Raw genomic sequence first — 19344 nt, 5'->3', positions numbered from 1 at the left:
ACTTTACCATCCTGCTTTGTATTATAATTTATATGAGTATTCAAGACTGCATCACTTACATTTACATGACTTGAATGCATTAAGAGACACACAAAAGATCCAAGTCATATGTTCCTTATAAGTTAATGAGTTGTTCATAACTAATTAGTGGACTTAAACAATCTATTTAAGGCTATCATGCACTACTTCCTAATTGGAGGGATAAATTGCCTTAATTATCGAGATGAGTTTGTCATGATGAATGCACTAATGTGTATGGTTACACATCAGACAAAACCTATAGTGTATCATGACATTGACTATCGGGTAGTCATGATTTTACTAAGCTACTATGTTGCATGAGCTTTCAACCTAGAGAGGATATTTGACTAGTGTTAAGGTCTTTAATGACTTTGAACTACGAATGAGACCTTGATGTGGTCATATATTCATTATGGATTGGGTCATTGTTGATTAAGGTAAATGACAACATATATTCTTAAGATAGGTTCCATGATATCTCATGGGTTTGAAACAATGTGTCCCATTGGGTGTCCTAAGAACCTGTAATCATAAAATTTGTGGTCACAGTAATTTTTTTAACAGAATTTGACATATGCAATTTAAGAGTTAGAGTATTGTTGAGATTAAGCCCTTAAAAGCAAGACATGATATAACAAAGTTAGACTTCACTATCCCTTTGTTATCCTTTCTATACATTAATATTGATTTGAGTTTTCATCATATATGACTTGCATTGTACATGACTTAGGTGTATTATGAATCGCATAGAGAATACAAGTCATGAGTTCCTTGTAAGATGATAAGTTATTCACAATTAGTTTATATATTTAGGCAATCCAATAAACACTATAGTGCACTACCTCCTAATTAGAAAGATGATTTATCTTAACTGTTGGGATGAGTTTCCCATGGTGAGTGCACTAGTATATATGGTTACATTCAAAGTTTGGATATGTAATTCATAAGTGTGCATAAGAACGTTTTGGTAAAAATGCAAGGTTACACTAGATCTTATAAATTGACTTTGAGAAATGGGATAATTAATTAATTAGAGTCTATTAAGGCTAAACTAATTAATTAGGACCCAATTTGAGATTAAGTCACTTAAGCTCACAAGGAACCCTAGCCACCTTCAAGGAGAGAGAGAGAAAAAAAAACCCACCCTTCTTTCATGCCAAACATACATAGAATGAGAGATCGGGTGGAAGAGTACTAAGTATATGAGCTCCATAGTGTTATCTACAGTTTTGGAATATTCTTAAACAACTTATTCTACTTAGAATCGATCTAGGAACATCCAAATCGTAAGTTGTGTCTATTTCTAGATCTATTTTTTTTATGGTTTTTATAACCATAGGTTTCCACTGCATTAGATCTAGAGAAGCTTAGGAGAGAAGCCTAAGATAGATGCATGCAACCTATGTGATTTAAGGCTAGGGAATGAAGTGAATCAAGGTTCCCAACAAGTATGTTAATTGATCACAATGATAGAAAGATCTAAAATTCAAATATTATAGAGGTAATCTTAAGGGGTTGATAACTTCTAGCTTGTTAGATTATGGACCCTAGTTCATGAGGAGCTTGTATGTACTATGCAGTGGTTTAGTAGGTCATCGAATCTAGTTTTCTGTCTCAATATAATATTATAAGATTTTGGAGTGCAATTAATTTTTTATAGCGGAATGTTAAGTCACTTTCAAAATTAGATTATGGGGGAGTTAATATTTTCCTATTGATCCTAGTAGTCTCCATTTAAGTTCACACTTCTTGGTGGCATATTATTTTGAGGGATATTTGAGTTTCCATTCATATGTGTACATAAAGGCCTTTTACTAAAAATGTATGGTTGCATAAGATTTTGTGAATGATTTTTATGGACTGGGTTAATTAATTAATTGAAACCTAATTGGGCTAATTAATTAATTAATAATCCAATTGGCTAGATCGCGCAACTTAAGTCTAAGATGGGGCTAAAGCACTTAAGCTTACAAACATGTTTATATAATAAACCCTCTTATGGTTTAGGGTTAGATATTCTGACTCACTATCGTCTTCTAGAAAGAAAAACCCTAGCCTTTATCCTTTTAAGAGAAGCCCACCCTTCACTATTGCTAAGATCCAAGAGATAGCCATCAGATAGAAAATCCCTTTGTTTTCAAGGTGATTCTACTATAACTAGAAAAATGATTAGGGAACATCCAAATCCAACGTATGTGTTCTTATTTATCACTTTGGAATAAATTTTTCCAAAGGCATATTAGTTTCCGTTGCACTTAGGATGTGTATATGCAAGCACCTTTTAGAGAAAAATAAGGTTTTCATTTTGACTTTTGTAGGAATACAACAACTAATACTTTTTGTTGGACAATTTTATTTTAGACAATATGTGGATGATACTAAGATAACAGTACTTTCAACCATGAATTACTTTATGTTGATGAAAAAAGAGTTGTGATGTACTTAATTTCTATATGTTATTGTTTGCTTGATTTACACAATGTTATCATATTAAAAACATTACTAAATATCACTAAGGTTTCCATATGTTTATACAAGTCTGTACAAATTTATTTACAAGTTTCATCATAATTATGAAAAAGAAAATAAAAAATTATATTCATGGATGACATTATTTTATTGTCCAAACTCTACCAACCTTTAAGGGTAAAATATTTTCATCTTCTAATGTGAGCAAAAACATTTGGAGATGAAATTGTTTTGTTAGTTGAACTCCATCAACTTTTTTTTTTGGATAACATGATTTTGTTGTGCAAATTATGTCAATATTTCAAGATGAAAACATTTTCTCACTATGTATAAAACAAAATATTTTTGCTAGTTAGATCTAAAGAAACCTAAGGAATATTTTGGATGCACCTTTAAGTAATCTAAGGCTATGAATGAAGTAATTCAAGGATTCTTAATAGAGAGTACTCAAGAGGGTACTACTTATCTCACTAATATGGAGATAATGCAAAAAAAGTGCTTAAGAGATTATGAAACTATGTAAGAGGTGTGGGTTGAGGGTCATAGTCTATGCATTTGAATACGATTAAATCGTTAGATAGAAAGACAAATAGGCTACAAAAATAAATTACTAAATTATAGGAGTTTAGGACTACAACTACCATTAAGTTGTAGGAGTTACGGATGCAAAGTTTCATGGAATAGTAGACCAACTCTTCTTACCAACCACTATCTCTTTCACCATGGAGTTCACCTCATTACAAGAAAGCATGTTACTAAGGATGAACTATTTCATCTAAAAAAACATCTTTTAAGACAAAAACTTTCGTTTCCAACCTAGCAAAACCTATGTGTGCCTTACCGTTAGAGATGTCAAATTCAAATGAAATGAGAATTGTCAAAAATGTTTTGAAGAAACTATTGATTGGTACACCTATCATGAGAGAACCAAATTGGAAACTTCATTTTGAATTCATGTGTGATGGAAATGACTAAGCAATGAGGGTAATTCTTAGGCAAAGAGATGAAGGGAAACCTTATGTCATTTACTAGACAAGCAATACATTCAATGAGGCATAAAAGAACTGCACTACCACCATAAAAGAGTTGTTTGCAGTTGTTTTTTCATTGGATAAGTTTTGTGTGTATCTTGTTAGAGCTCCTAAAGTGATTTTCACCAATCATTCAACTTTGTAATGTCTAATTAACAAGGACTCTAAGGAAAAGCTAATTCAGTGGATTTTATTTTCTTAAGAGTTTAATTTTGAAATAAGAAACAAGAAGAGTGTGAAGAATGTTGTAGTTGGTCACCTCTCTTGAATTTCTATGAAACACATTTTGAATAACTACCTTATCAATGAAGAATTCATTGATGATGCTCTCTTACAAGTGGATGTCAATCCATGATATGGCCACATTGTAAATTACTTAGTCACCAAGGAATTACCTGACGAGTGGACAACTCAAGAAAGAAGATTTTTCTTGTTAAAGGTGAATGTATATAGTTGTGAGGAACCATTTTTATACAAGTATTATACTAATCAAATAATTTGAAAGTGTGTATTGGAATAAGAACAATAACGGATTTTTATGCAATGTTATGCTCATGCATGTTGAGGCCACTTTTCCACTTAAAAAACAACCAAGATTCTTCAATTAGGTTTTTATTGGTCAACTACATTTAAAAGTACTCATGACATTTGAAAATCTTGTGATAAATGTCAAAGGCTTGGGAAGTTGATAAAGAGATATATGATGCCACTCAACCCCATATTGATGATGAAATTGTTTGATATGTGGGAGATTGATTTCATGAGGCCATTTTCATCATTTTTTGGTTACTCCTATATCTTGATGGTAGTAGATTATGTGTCAAAGTGGGTGGAAGCAATAGCTTATAAACATAATGATCATAAGGTGGTGGTGAAATTTCTCAAGGAGAATGTCTTTACAAGGTCTAGAGTGCTCAAAGCCATTATTCGTGATGAAGGTAGTCATTTTTTCAACAAACCATTTAATAGCCTTCTTGCTAAATATAGGGTGAAATACAAAGTGTCACACCTTACCATTCACAAACAAGTGGGCAAGTAGAACTAACTAAATGTGAAATAAAAACATCTTAATGAAAGTGGTGAATATATACAAATCATAAGGATTAGGCCTTGAGACTCCTTGATACACTCTAGGCTTATTGAACTATCTTCAAAACTGAGAAAACAAAGGCTATGCTTAGTTAAGAAAAACACCCACAATGGGGAGGGGGGGTGAATTGGGTTTTTAAAATCTTTTCAATCACAACAAATTTAAACAAAATATAAGCAAAGTAAAGAGATAGAGTTTAGAGAATTCAAACTTGGGTTTATAGTGGTTCGACACTTTCTTGCCTACGTCCACTTTCCTCAACCTCCTAACCGAGTGAGGGTTCCACTAACTTGAAGTTTCAACCAAGCTTCCAATCTTCTTACACTTGGATTCTGGCTCCAATGGGCTCTTACACAACCTCTTCAAGATTCAACCCTCTTGAAGGCTTTAACACTCAGATTTTTACAAAATATAATCCCTCAACCTAGCTTAAGGATAGCTCAAATACAAGGCTAGGATGACACACAAGAGTGCACTAAAGGATATACAAGTGGTGATTTAATGCACTATGAAAGAAATGAGAGCTTTTTGATCAAGAACAGGTAGGTAGGCTATTGAATGCAAGTGTTCTCTTATCAATAAATGAAGTGGAGCTCTCAATTTATAGGTTTCTAAGCTCGGGAGCCAAAAACAGCAAAAGGTAACCTCGTCCGGTCGAGCTAGGGGTCGACCGGTTCACTAGCTGTTGGAGCATTTAATGCATGACAGGTTACCGTTACTTCAATCAGACCTCGACCAGTCCTTGATCGGACCTCGATCGGGAAGAGAAGGTTACTGGGAGAGAGAGAAGGTTTTTGATTTCCCTCGACCGGTCCTCGACAGGACGACCACAATCGGTCGACCGGTTCCTCAACCGGTTGGCCATACCCTCGATCGATTGAGCCTTTTTAGCCCCGAAAACCTATTTTTTTTATTCATTTCTTTTCTAACACTTAGGCAAGGTCTTTAGGTAAATTATTAAGCCAATTATAAAATATTTTGCCTAAGGTACATTAGTTAGAAACTCGGGTTTTAATAAAATCGAAGTTTTAAAGAATAAACCGAGTTTTCTAAGATGCATGAAACGTATGAAAATCTTAAGTGCACTCATGCATTCATCTTACATTAGTTTCCTATGATCACAAGTCTTCCAAGCATCTCGATCTTGTATCCATTTGGTCATTTGATGAATTTTCGAGTTTATACCTGAGATTCTTAAATATTTAAACCAATTAGTCACTTAACTATGGTTTGTTATCATCAAAACCCGATTAGGAGAACCCTTGGGCTAACAAAAACAATTCTTAGAATGTCAATGTATAGGTTGCTTTTTGATAAGGCATGCCATTTATCGGTGGAAATGGAGTTTAAAGCATGGTGGACTATAAAGAAATTGAATTTTGATATGTAGAAAGTTAGGTTGAAGAGGTTCCTAGACTTGAATGAAATAGAAGAAATTAGAAATGAAGCTTACATGAATTCAAAGTTTTCTAAGGACAAACTCAAAAGATGACATAATCAAATCGTCCTTAGGAAAAAGTTTCAAAAATAATAAAATGTACTCATATATAATTCAAAATTGCATATATTTTTAAGAAAACTCAAATCCTGATGGAATGGTCCATATTTGGTTCATAAGGTGCATTCAAATGGGGTTATTGAAATTGTCAATCCAAAGAGTAGATGTGTCTTCAAGGTTAATGGGCATCAACTCAAACCATATATTGAACTTATAGTGTAGGAGAAACAGGAAATATACCAGCTCCTTGAACCTTCCATGCATTGAATATACAAGTTTTGATGGGCTTAGGCTTCTCAAAGACTAGCTAGCCTAATAGTTTTTCATTTTTTATTTTGTTTTAAATCTTTGGTTTTTAGTGTTTTTTTTGCTAGTGAATAAATCCTTTTTAACTTCTTGATTTGTGTTTTGAATGACTTATCAAATGGAATATGTGAAGCAAGACAAGAGAATATTTTAATGTCTTACATCTATTGCGCATATTCATGCGAAAATAAGAGATTGTTCAATATTTTTTCAAGGTTGAGGTTGAGAGTCTATGCAATAATAACTTAGTGAATTATGACATCCCAATAACCTTATGTCATGATTCAATGTAAATCCTATCTAATGTGTGACTATACATACTAATGCACTCATTATGAGAACCTCATCTCGATGGTCAAGATAAGTCATCCCTCCAGTTAGGAGGTAGTTCATTACAATCTCTATTGGATACTCTAAATCTATGAACCAATTGTAAACTACTCATCATCTTGCAATGAACCCATGACTTGAATATTTTATGCAACTTCTACTGCACCTAAGTTATGTACAATGCAAGTGATATAAGGGTGAATACTTAAATAACCAATTAATCCATAAGGGATAATAAAGGGAACCAAAAACATAAATAAATAAATTTATGAATCTAAAACCCGTTACATCATGCCATTCTTTGTAAGGCTCGATCCCAACACATACAGATTAGGGAGATGATGACATATCTATGTTCCATATTTCCACTTCCACTTCTCTAGCCTTGAGTGTCATATCGTATTTTCCCCCTTACTTTTGGTGTTGCCAAAGAAGACGATGCATTTATAGTAATATCTATGGAGTTAGGAGGATTTTGCATTCTCATGTAGGAGTGTCATTTTGCATTCCTTAGATATTTTGGAATTATTTTGGTTAGTTCCTATTACCCTTGAACATAACATATTAATTATCATATATACATATATTATGGCTATTATGGATGAATATTTTTTAGCACTCATGAATGAGTGTTTTGAATATTACATTGACTTTTTTCATTTTTTTCATTCATTCTTACATACGTATTAAGGTTTATTTATATGAATTTTTATGCATATTTTGAGAGAGATTTTTTTTTCCTTAGATAATCTAGTTTTGTCATCATAAAAAAGGATTTGTTAGCCTAATGGTTTTACTAATCAAGTTTTGATGATTACAAAACATGGTTAAATTAACTAATGACTTAAATCAAGTGAAGTTTTTTATTTTGAATGAAAAATTCTAAAAAAAGTTGAAACTCAAGCTATAGGGAACCCCATATCACTCTGTTCCTATATCCTAGATCTCATAGACCTTGTTCATTATATCCTATGCAATCTTGCAAAGTTACCAAAATGCCCTTATGCACAAGAATGAACTTAGAGTCAATCCAACACTTATAAATCATGTCATCATGGTATATGAGCTCAAAGCGAGGGCCATTGGGACCCATAGGAGTATTGGCTCCCTCAGAATCCAATTCTAAGGTTGATTTAATATTCCACTAAAGATAATCAACTGCACTTCAATATCCCATGTAAATAACAACGAGACACCAAGTGTTCGGGTTTGTGATCTTACTATCCACTGCATGTAGACTCCCTATGAACTGGTATCCTTAATCTAACAAGGTAGAGCTATAACCTATCAAGATTACCTCTCCAATCATTGAGTTACAAATCTCACTTATTATATGATCAAATAACATATTTTAACTCCAAGAAGCATATGTCAAATTCCATCAAAGGATTTACTATAACCACAGATTTCATGAACACATGTCCTTTTGATCATCTATTGGGACACACTGTCTCAATCCCATGAGATATCATGGTGTCTCTATTGAGAATACCTGTTGCTACCAGTCTCCATCATGACAATAGATAGCTTTGTGTCATGATTCACCGTAGGTCCTATCTAGTGTACATCACATACATTAGTGCACTCACTATGGGAAAACTATCCCGACAACCAAGACAAGTCATCCTTCCAATTAGAAGGTGGTACACTACAGTTTCTACTAGATTGTCCAAATTCATAAACCGATTATAGACAACTTATCTACTTACAAGAAACCTATGACTTGTATTTTCTTTACAACTCTTAATGAACCCAAGTCATGTACAATGTAAGAGATATGAGCTAAATGCTCAAATTAGTGTCAATACACCAAAGTGATAGCAATGAGATAGTTAAGTCTAATTTTATTACATCATGTTTTACTTTTAAGGGTCCAATCCTAACATAAGCAACTATGTAAGAAAGTCAATAGCATGAAGACTTGGATCTCATGAATTCTTAAAGTGCTTTAGGAAATATTATAAGATGATATTTATTGATGCAGTTAGGACTAAATCTTTTTTCATGGACTTAAAGGTTAGTTTTCATCCTTGTTTAAGCTTAAAAATGATGTTTTATCATAAACTTGGATGAATCCATGTTTTAATTCAAAACCTTAAGTTCAATTCTTTCAAATCTTACTTAGAAAGGTTTTAAAAGGAGTTACATAAGTTGTTGTAGAATTGAACCCTCAAACCATAAGTTTTTTTTTTTTTTTTCACTTTTGGGTGCAATCGGTTGAAGGTGACCTAAACTAATTGAACTACTTGAAACAATTGGGGAACTGGCTTGACCGATCGAGGATTAGTTGAGGGTATACTTATTTCTTCTCTCTTTTTCAATAGCTATTGTGTAGCCAATTAAGGTTTTGGCTCATTTGATTGTGATTTGATTGAACCTTAAAAACACCAGTAGTCACCTATAGAACATTAAATGCCCTAATGACCAATCAATTAGTTGAATCAAAGCTCGACCGATCGAGGGTACTTTTTGTGTTTTTAGGTGTTTGAACTTTTTTCAATAAATTGAAGAGTCCTATTGCATTTATTGATAAGAGAACAATTGTATTGAATTGAAAAACCTCCTATTCCTTACTTTCAAAGCTCTTCGGTTAAGTGTATTGATTCCTAGTTTACAGATACCTTTAGTGCACTTTTCAAATCCATCCTAGCTTTTCTTATATTATGAGCCAAGTTCGTTCTAGGATTAAAAGCATTGAATTCACTTCTTATCAACTCATTGTGAGGGAAAAGAGTGCAAATTGTTTGTACACTTGAAGAGATTGTGAAGGTCCATTGGAACCTAGTGATCTCAGTGTAAGAAGGTTGAAGACTTTAGCCTTAAAGTCTTAGTAATAGTGAAATCCTCACTCGGTTAGGTTTTTGAGGAGAATGGAAGTAGACGAATTGTTGAACCACTATAAAAAGAGTTTGCACATTTTCTCTCTCTCTTCTTATCATTAACTTTTTAGTTATCATGCTCACTATTATATGTCTTTTGCATCTTGTATAATATTTTCAAAAAGTTTTTTATCACCTAATTCACCCCCCTTCTCCGGGTGATTTTCTTAAACTAATTAATCATTTTTCATACATACTATTATGCTTCTAAACCAAACTAATCCATTGGGATGAACAATTTAATAATTAATTAACATTTAGCATCGAAGTTACCACATTGCTATGCATTAAGAACCACAACAAGTTTGTACGAGTATCTATTTTAATATTCATTTTTAAGTTTGTTAAATATGTGCCCTAAAGTACCAAGTTAATTTTTGGAGAATTTTGGCATTGAATTTTTTTCAAATGAATGAAAAGAAAAACTTGAGAACAAAGTTATCTTTTCAAGCTATGAAGATTACACATGCATTTAGGGATAATAGAAAAAAAAAAGGAAAAGAATTAAAAATGAGAAAGAAAAAAAAAAGAAGGTTGGAGCAAGACTTACAAGTCAAGGACACATGATCATGTATGAGAATGCAACCAACCAAGGGTAGAAGATTTTTTATGGGAAGTTTAGAATGAATTTCCCATACCATTGTTTTCTTTTTCATAAAAGATATGAAAGACAAATTGAAAGAAAAGATAATCATAAGAAAGGAAAATAAAAATACTGGGATGAGAAAATGGCCTGATGCCAAACGAAGCAAAAACAAAAAGAAAAAAAAAATCATAACTTTAAAGAAATGAAGATAACTATTTAAATAAATAAAAGTTATATTAACAGATGGTCTTGATACCAAGTAAAAGAAGATGAGGAAAACAAAGCAATGTTTGAAAAAGTGGAAAATAGATATTTTTAACTAGAAAATTTCTTATTAAAATATTTATTTGAAAAAAAATCAAAAAAGAAAATTGAGCATCAAGAAGACTAACTTCAAGTCCTACCTCATACACATAACAAAACATAAATGTACTATGTTTTGAATTAAAAGACATTTTTAAATATAAATTTGGTAGATTAAATTACTATTAAATTGATTATCAAAATTGTGACTTTTCACGTTAACAAATCTAGGCTTAATAAGTGATAGGTTATACACATTGAACATGTAACATACAATTCAAAAGGTAATTTGTGAAAAAATTTAGAAGACTACAAAATCAATCTTATAAAAAATTAACAAAAAAAATAAAATCAAATTAAGTAAAAAAGGAATTAAAAATAAATATTTTCTAAATAAATGAGACAAATTGCTAAAATGAATGAGTCAAATTCTTTAAATTTAACAACCAAATTTTAGATTCCAAATTCAACTCTCGAGCTTCACCTATATATAAATAAAAGTGACCTCATTTAGTACTGAAGGATAAAAAGGTTGAAGAATGAGATGCCCTCCAAATATGTGAAAGTACACCAAGTATCATACATGACATCTTCTATATCCTCAAAGGTCAACAAAGTCACTCGAAAAAAACCACAATGGGCTTTCGATTAAACCTCAACCCTAAGGAAATACACACATCATCATGCATTGAACTGTGATACAAGTGATGATATCAGGAAAAAAAAAAAATCTTTTGTGAAGAATATTATCACAAAATATTGTAACCTATAATTATTTTAATATAAATAATTTTGTTTGCATATTTTTCTTATTGTTTTATTTAATTTTGCAAGATTTCCAAAATTTACCCAAACAAAAATAGAACTAGTATTGAATTGACACATTGTGTATGTCATTATCCCAAGATAATCAAGTCACCCCGATTAAAAGATATGAGATATTAAATAAAAAAAGTAGATAATTAATTTTTGAAGTTATGACTTATCTTTGATTGGATAATGCTCTACTCTTTGCACAAATTACAAAAGTTACAAAAAAAGGAAATTCTCCTATAAAAACATATCTTATACACATCCATAGAAAGCAATTCTATGTTACAAGATTTTGTGAGATGGATTCAAATTATGGGCAATTTGATTGTTTTCTTTTTTGTGTTTATTATATTATTCCAATAAATTAAAAGTAGAAGTCAAGATGAATCTCCCAATAAATAAATTTTGTTTGTTGAATGATATCAATTTTTTTCCCATATTTTATTACTTATCTTAAAGACCTATGGTCATACAATTGAAACAATAATTGAATGCCATTTTTTTTTTAGATCTTTTTCATTTTTTTTAAAGATAATTATGATTTTTTTTTTCTTCTTATAGCAAATGAATGACCATCTTAGTTTGCATAAGAGCAATTAAACCCAATGAATGGTAAAATTTTATAACATTTAAACATTTATACTTTTTATATTAAGAAAGATATATTATTATTTTTTATATATTTGGTTTATCATAAAAATATAAAATAAAAAAAATTAAAATTAATTAAAAATTAATACATTTTAAAATTATTTAATTTTCATATAGAATAAGAAAAATAAGTAAAATTTGTTTGAATAAATATATAAATATTGTTATAAAATATGAGAATTTATAGGATTATGGGAATTTGTGGATAATCATCCATATTTATGTATATTTCTTTATAACTTCCTATAAAAAGGAGATACATCTAATGAAAATTCATTATGTTTTATTCCTACATTCTAATTTCTCTTTTTAGTTTTCTTCTCATTTCACTTTATTATTTTACAATACATTATCAACACGACGCTCTGAGTATATAAAAAAAGAGAAGAATACTCGTGATAGAAAAGAAAAAAGAAAAGAAAAAGAGAAGATTGCTCAAGATAGAAAAAGAGAAGAATTTATCTACAAAATTTCTTATAGGTATGTAGTCTTATTATCTTCAAATGGAATATGAATAGTATGCACTATATTATTATAATTTTTATTTACTTTATCTCATAGCTAGAAGTTATGTGAATTATATTTCATATAATTACAGATTTTAATTAATTAATAACTTGGAAGTTATATAGAAAATTTTTCATAACTAGAAATTATGAAAAATATGCATAATCTTCATAACCAGATGTTATGGGGTGAATTACAAAATTACAAATACATAATAAAAAACTATGCATAAGATCCCTAATTACTTTTTAATTATATTATATAACTGGAAGTTATATAAAATAACATTATATGACCAGAAGCTATATAATGAATAGTTCATAGATTGAAACTATACAATAAATAATTCATAACCTGAAACTATGTAAAAATCCAAAATGACAAATACATAGCCAAAAACTATATATATAACTCATAATTATTTGTTTTTAATTATAAAGTATAACCGGAAGTTATACAAAATAATATTATATAGCCAAAAGCTATAAAATAAATAATTTATATCCTAAAGCTATGCACAGATCTACATAATGAATAGTTCATAGCCTGAAACTATGCACAAATTTACATTGAAAATAGTTCATAGCCTGAAATTATGTACAAATTTGCATATTTTCTTGTTTTGACAAAATAATCACATCCCAAAGTTATGAAAAATATTGGCTTTTAATTTTTATTTCGTATTCACTTATTTTTCACAATAGGAATTATAGAAAATAATTTTTATTAATAATTGTTTTATAGCTCGAAGCTATGCATACAATTTCTAATTATTTTGTATAAGCAAAAATTATAAAAAACAAAATTGTCAATGAACAATTATGTAGCTAGAAGATACATAAATTTTTTTAATTTTGTTATATAACTAGAAGTTATATCATAATATAATTGTCAATTGTTTAATGTTATTATAACATTATTCAAATTTTAATTATTCATAGCTTGAAGCTATGAAGAAAAAGTTAGTAAATTAATAAATGTTAAAACTTGTATAATCAGAAGCGATATGAATATATATATTATAAATTTATATTATATAACCAAAAGTTATATAAATGTTATTATTCATAACCCAGAGTAATGAAAATAAGAAAATTAATATTTTTTGTACTAATCAAATGTTATGTCAAAATTGTTAATATGTACTTTCTTATAGCTAGAAGTTATAAAGAACAAATTGTTAATTAACAATTTTATATAACTTTATGAAATTTATATAACCAAAAGTTATAATAAAATATATTATAGCCTGAAGCTATGATAATAAGCATATAAATATTATTTATATATTATCAAAAGATTAATATTTTGTATATCAAGTTATACAAATAGGTAAGTGTTTGATAGTTTTTATAAATTCCTATTAGTAGAAAAATTTACATATAGATGTGGAATTTTGGATTGCATGAAATTATGATATTTTTGTATTAGATGTGATAGTTTGGAATATTTTTTTATTCTAGTTGTTTAATACACAATAATATTTTGATTTAGAAAATTGAGATTTTTTTGGATACATGTGAAATATATGACTTGGTCATATGATTAATAAACTGATTTTGCATGTCAGTTTTCTTTCTAACATGTTTTTATGATTGAAAATTTTTGAGTTGTATAAAATAATATATATTATTGCATGTTGTCACATATGATATTTTTATTAATGCAATAATTTCATTATTCAAGAATAATTTTTTCAAAAACAATAGATTCAACTATTGTTTTTAATATATTTTGTTATATTTTTACATATATATTTAGATAGATTTGTAGTGTTTCAATTTAAGTTTTGAGATAACAAGATCCTTTAAATTATGATATGTTCTCTTGAAATTTTGATTTATGAATAAATTTTTGCACATTGATTTAGATCATAATAATATTTGAATAAAAAATTATTGATCTATCATTTCAATTAGTTTGATTATTGAAATACTTTATAGTTATTTCATGAATAAATTGTTCCACACTTACAAAATCCAATGTGTGTGATGTTTAAGAAATATATAATTTAAATTATCTTTTTCATATTTGTTTTATTATGTTATATATGCTCTCATTGTTTTTACACAACTTATTAAGTTAAGTCATCATCGATGACTAATATTTTTTTTGTTGATTTTAACTTTTCCTCTATGATAATATTTCTTCAATTTTATAAAGGCGAGATCTTTATGATATGTTTTATGATTTGTTATTTTGATGAAACTTTTGTCTCATTAATTGCACAACATTGATGACATATAATGTTAATACTATATCAGGTGTTAGAAACCTGATTAAAGGCTTTAAAAGAGCTTATACTATGTCATTAGTAGTATTTGATTTCATGTGAATGACACTTTATATGATGCTAGATCTAGAAGAATCTTGTAAGACCAACTTGGTCCCCTGGGGTAAAAAATCATATGGATGTACATTATAAAACCAAAAGTTTTTATTTAGTAACCAGTCTACCTATACACTTGAAAGATAGAATGACATGTTGTGCAAATTATCATTTTAAGAAGACAATTTTCTTGTTGTTAGGTGGAGAAGAGTTAGTTCCAGAAAAATGACGTGAAATTATTTGGAATACATTGACTTTGGTTTATCTTGATCCTCATACTAATCAATGTGAACTGGAAACTTAAAAGATTATTTATTTGCAAGAACTTACAAATCAACTACTAAATGTTTTCATTGATGCAAAGAAAATGATAAAATCATTTTCACTGACCTAGAATATTCCAGTACGAATTGATGTCCCTGTATGACAATTAAATAATGCATTAATGTCTGTGAAAGACGATTAAATAATGAGTTGATATCCCTAAAAGACAATTAAATAATGAGTTGATGTCCTTAAAAGATAATTAAATAATGAGTTGAATTTCCTGAATGACAATTAAATAATGAGTCTAGGGCACGCTTGAAGCGTGGTAGACCCTAAAAAGGCAAACACATTCCTTAGGAAAGGAAAACACAAGGAAATATATATGAAATGTGGCACTTTGAATAAGTTGCATATAAAGTGAGTTAATAAAATTATGGTTCTAGAAACTGGATCAAACCGGCTGGTCTAACCACCGACCGATCATGGTTCCTGTTCAGTTTAGTCAATTGAGCCGAAAAGAGGTTGAACCGAAATCGAATCAGTTGAACCGACGGTCTGACCGACGAACTGGATGAACCAAACGATTTAATTATTTTTTTCCCCAACATCAAAACGACGTCGTTTTGATGAGTATGAAATCTCATTTTCACTCTCCCCTCGCACCAACCCCTCTCGTGGTTGCCCTAGAGCCACCCACTGTCGCCAGTAGCGACTTCCCACTAGTTAGACGTTGCTCCCCGAGTGGTAGCTACCTCTCGAAGCCCCCTTAATGGCACTCATCTCCCTCTTGTCTACAAGGTGCTGTAAAGCCTCCCCACTATCGTCGACAGCAACCTCCCACTGGTCAGATGTCGCTTCTCCAGCGACGGCCACCCCTCAACGCCCTCTATACGATGCTCATTTCTCTCTTGTTTGCTAGGTACTGTAAAGTTCCCCCACTATCGCTGGCAACAACCTCATGTTGGTCGGACGTCACTCCCCTGGTGGCGGTCACTCCTCCCTCCCCCCTCACAGTGTGCTGTAACGCCGCCCCTCACTTTCTGCAACCCCAAATCCACACCAATCCAATGGACCACCCCCCGACACCTGCATCAACTTATTAATTATTATATAAAATTTAGATAGAATTTAAATTTATTATATATATTTTTAATTTTTTAAATTTTAATAATATATATATATATATATATATATATATATATATATATATATATATATATATATATATATATATATATATATATATATATATTTATGACGTCACCGGTTCAACCGTCGGTCCGACCAGTAAACCGATAACTTTTCCAATTCAATGACCGGTTTGGTTCTGAAAATATTGATTAAAATAACTTATCAGTCTCAAGCAGCCCTAAAGAGGCACAATTTAAACAAATAACCCTATGAGAGACATATATTTTACAACTAGCTCTTGAAAATGTATAAGTACCTGATATTGATGAGATCTCAATTATCTACTTATATATGAAAAAAAAAGATTGAAATACTCTTATCATTGAGAATATATTTTCTTTCTAAGTGACTATTGACATCATAAGAAATGATGAGGATCCCAAAGTAAAAACTATGGATGAATGTCAACATAGAAAATATTGGCCAAAATGGAAAGAATACATCCCGAAAGAAATTAAACTCATTAGAAATATGAGAAGTATTTGGACTTGTAGTCTAAATGCCTGAAGTTGTCAAACTTGTTGGATATAAATGAATATTTATAAGAAAGTGCAATGAAATTACGAGATATAAAACGTGATTCATAGCTCAAGGTTTCCTGTAGAGACCTAGTATTGACTACGGGGAAACATATTCTCCTATGATGGGATGCAATCATATTTATATATCTAATTTGTTTAGCAGTCTTAGAAGGATTGGATTTGCATCTCATGGATGTCATTACTGCATATTTACATGGATATTTAGATAATGACATATATATATATATATATATATATATATATATATATATATATATATATATATATATATATATTTTAAATGCCTGAAACAACTAATTCAAAATATTATAGCATATACTCAATTAAGTTACAAAGATCCTTGTATCGATTAAGCAGTCCAAAGACATGTGGTACGATCACTTCAATGAATATTTGAAGTGAGAAGTATGTATGTATTATCTTATTTGTCTATGCATATTCATTATGTTGAATATTTGCAGTTATTATAGTATATGTGGAATATTGAATTTTGTTGGAACTCCTTAATAGCTTACAAAAATAGTTAACTATTTGAAAAGTAAATTTGAAATGAAAGATCCTGGAAAACAAAAATTTTTTCCTCGACTTGTAGATCGAGTACTTTTCAAACAAAATATTAGTTTATTAGTCAACATATACAAAGAAAGTCTTGAAACACTTTCATATTGGTAAATTACATCCATTAAGTTTTTCGATGATAGTTCGTTCACTTGAAGTGAAAAAAAACTCTTTCCATCTTAAAGAAGATAATGAAGATTTACTTGATCCAGAAGTATCATATTACAATGTTATTGGTGCACCGATGAATCTTGCAAATTATACATGACCAAATATTGCATTCCTTGTTAATTTGCTTGTGAGATATAGTTTTACACCAACTTAGAGACATTGGAATAAAGTCAATCATGTACTACAATAACATGAGTTTATGTTATTCCAAAGGATTAGAATCTTAATTGTTTGAATATGTAGATCCGACTATCTGTAAGATCCCCACAAAGCTCGATGTCAAATGATGTATGTATTTATCTATGGTGGTAAGACAATATCGTGGAAAGCAAATAATGGAAACATATGGACTACTCTCCATTAGAGGTAATGCTACCAAGTTAATAATGTTGCATGCATTACATAGATTAAAGAATGATACATTAAGGGTGATAGAATCAAGCATATATCGCCCAAGTCTTCTACTTTCATTAACTCTAGAAGAGTGAAGAAATTGTTATTCGACAAGTAAGATCAAGTAACAATTTAGTAGATCTATTCACAAAGGCATTGTCAATTGCAATACTCAAGAAGCTCATTGAAATACGTTAACTCAAAGATCTCCATGTTGTGCTGCTAGAGAAAATATAATCATGTTAACTTAAGGGAGAACTAATTGATAAGAATATCACTACGCTGTACTTTTTTTCCCTTTGTCCAGGTTTTGTCCCACTGGGTTTTACTTGCAAAGTTTTTAACAAGGCAAGTGTAGTAATCCAAAAGAATATTATACTATTTTTCCTTCACTAGAATTTTTCCTAGTAAGGTTTTAATGAGACATATTTTTATGATCATCCAAGGGAGGTGTTATAAAATATAAGAATTTATTGGATTATGAGAACTTGTGGATGATCATTCGCATTGATGTATATCTCTTTGTAACTCCCTATAAAAGAAATACCTCTAATGAAAATTCATTATGTTATTTTCCTACATTTTAATTTCTCTTTTTTCGTTTTCTTATATATATATATATCTATTATGAAAAAAAAAGGCCATGCATGATATTTTCTTGATTTAAAACTTGGATTCCCAAAAAAATAAAAATAATAATGCAAGTTATACAACCTGTTTTTTTTTTTTTTTTTCAAATATTTATTTTAAAAACTGTTTTTAAGTTAAAAACAATTTTTTTTTTTAGTATTTTATAAAAATAAAAGTATTTGACAAGTTGTTTTTAAAACATTTTTGTTTTTAGAATAATTTTTCAATTTTGATTTTATACAAATATTGTAAATTTAATTTATATAATATTAATTAAATTAAATTCGAGTCTTGTTAAAAATGAAAATAGTTTTATAATTACAAATAAATTAAAAAATAAATAGTTTTTTAAGTAAAATTTGAATTATATTATTATAGTAAAATTATAAATTACATTTTTAATAAAATAAATAACTGCATTATAAAAATATGGAGATCAACATTTTCCTAAATTTTGTATTTATTAAAACTGAATAATAATTTTTAATAGTATTGTATTTAAGATGAATTTATATTGTATTTAAGATGAATTAAAAAACAATGACTTTATTTAACATGTGTTAAGTTTTTCATTACATATATACATTTAGAATTCAATTATAAACAAAGTAATCTAGAATGAATTGATTTGATCAGCATTTAATTGGATCAGTCTTTTAAGTTCTAAATTATTTTAAAAAATTTATTAAATTCATTAATAAATTTAATATAAAGTTTCACATGATTTGAAGTTTATTTTTATAGTAAAAAAATTTACGAAAATATATTTATGTGCAGAA

The sequence above is a fragment of the Vitis vinifera genome, chromosome 4 (assembly GCF_030704535.1).
Source record: "Vitis vinifera cultivar Pinot Noir 40024 chromosome 4, ASM3070453v1".
Taxonomy (NCBI): domain Eukaryota; kingdom Viridiplantae; phylum Streptophyta; class Magnoliopsida; order Vitales; family Vitaceae; genus Vitis; species Vitis vinifera.
This window is presented reverse-complemented; position numbering follows the sequence as displayed.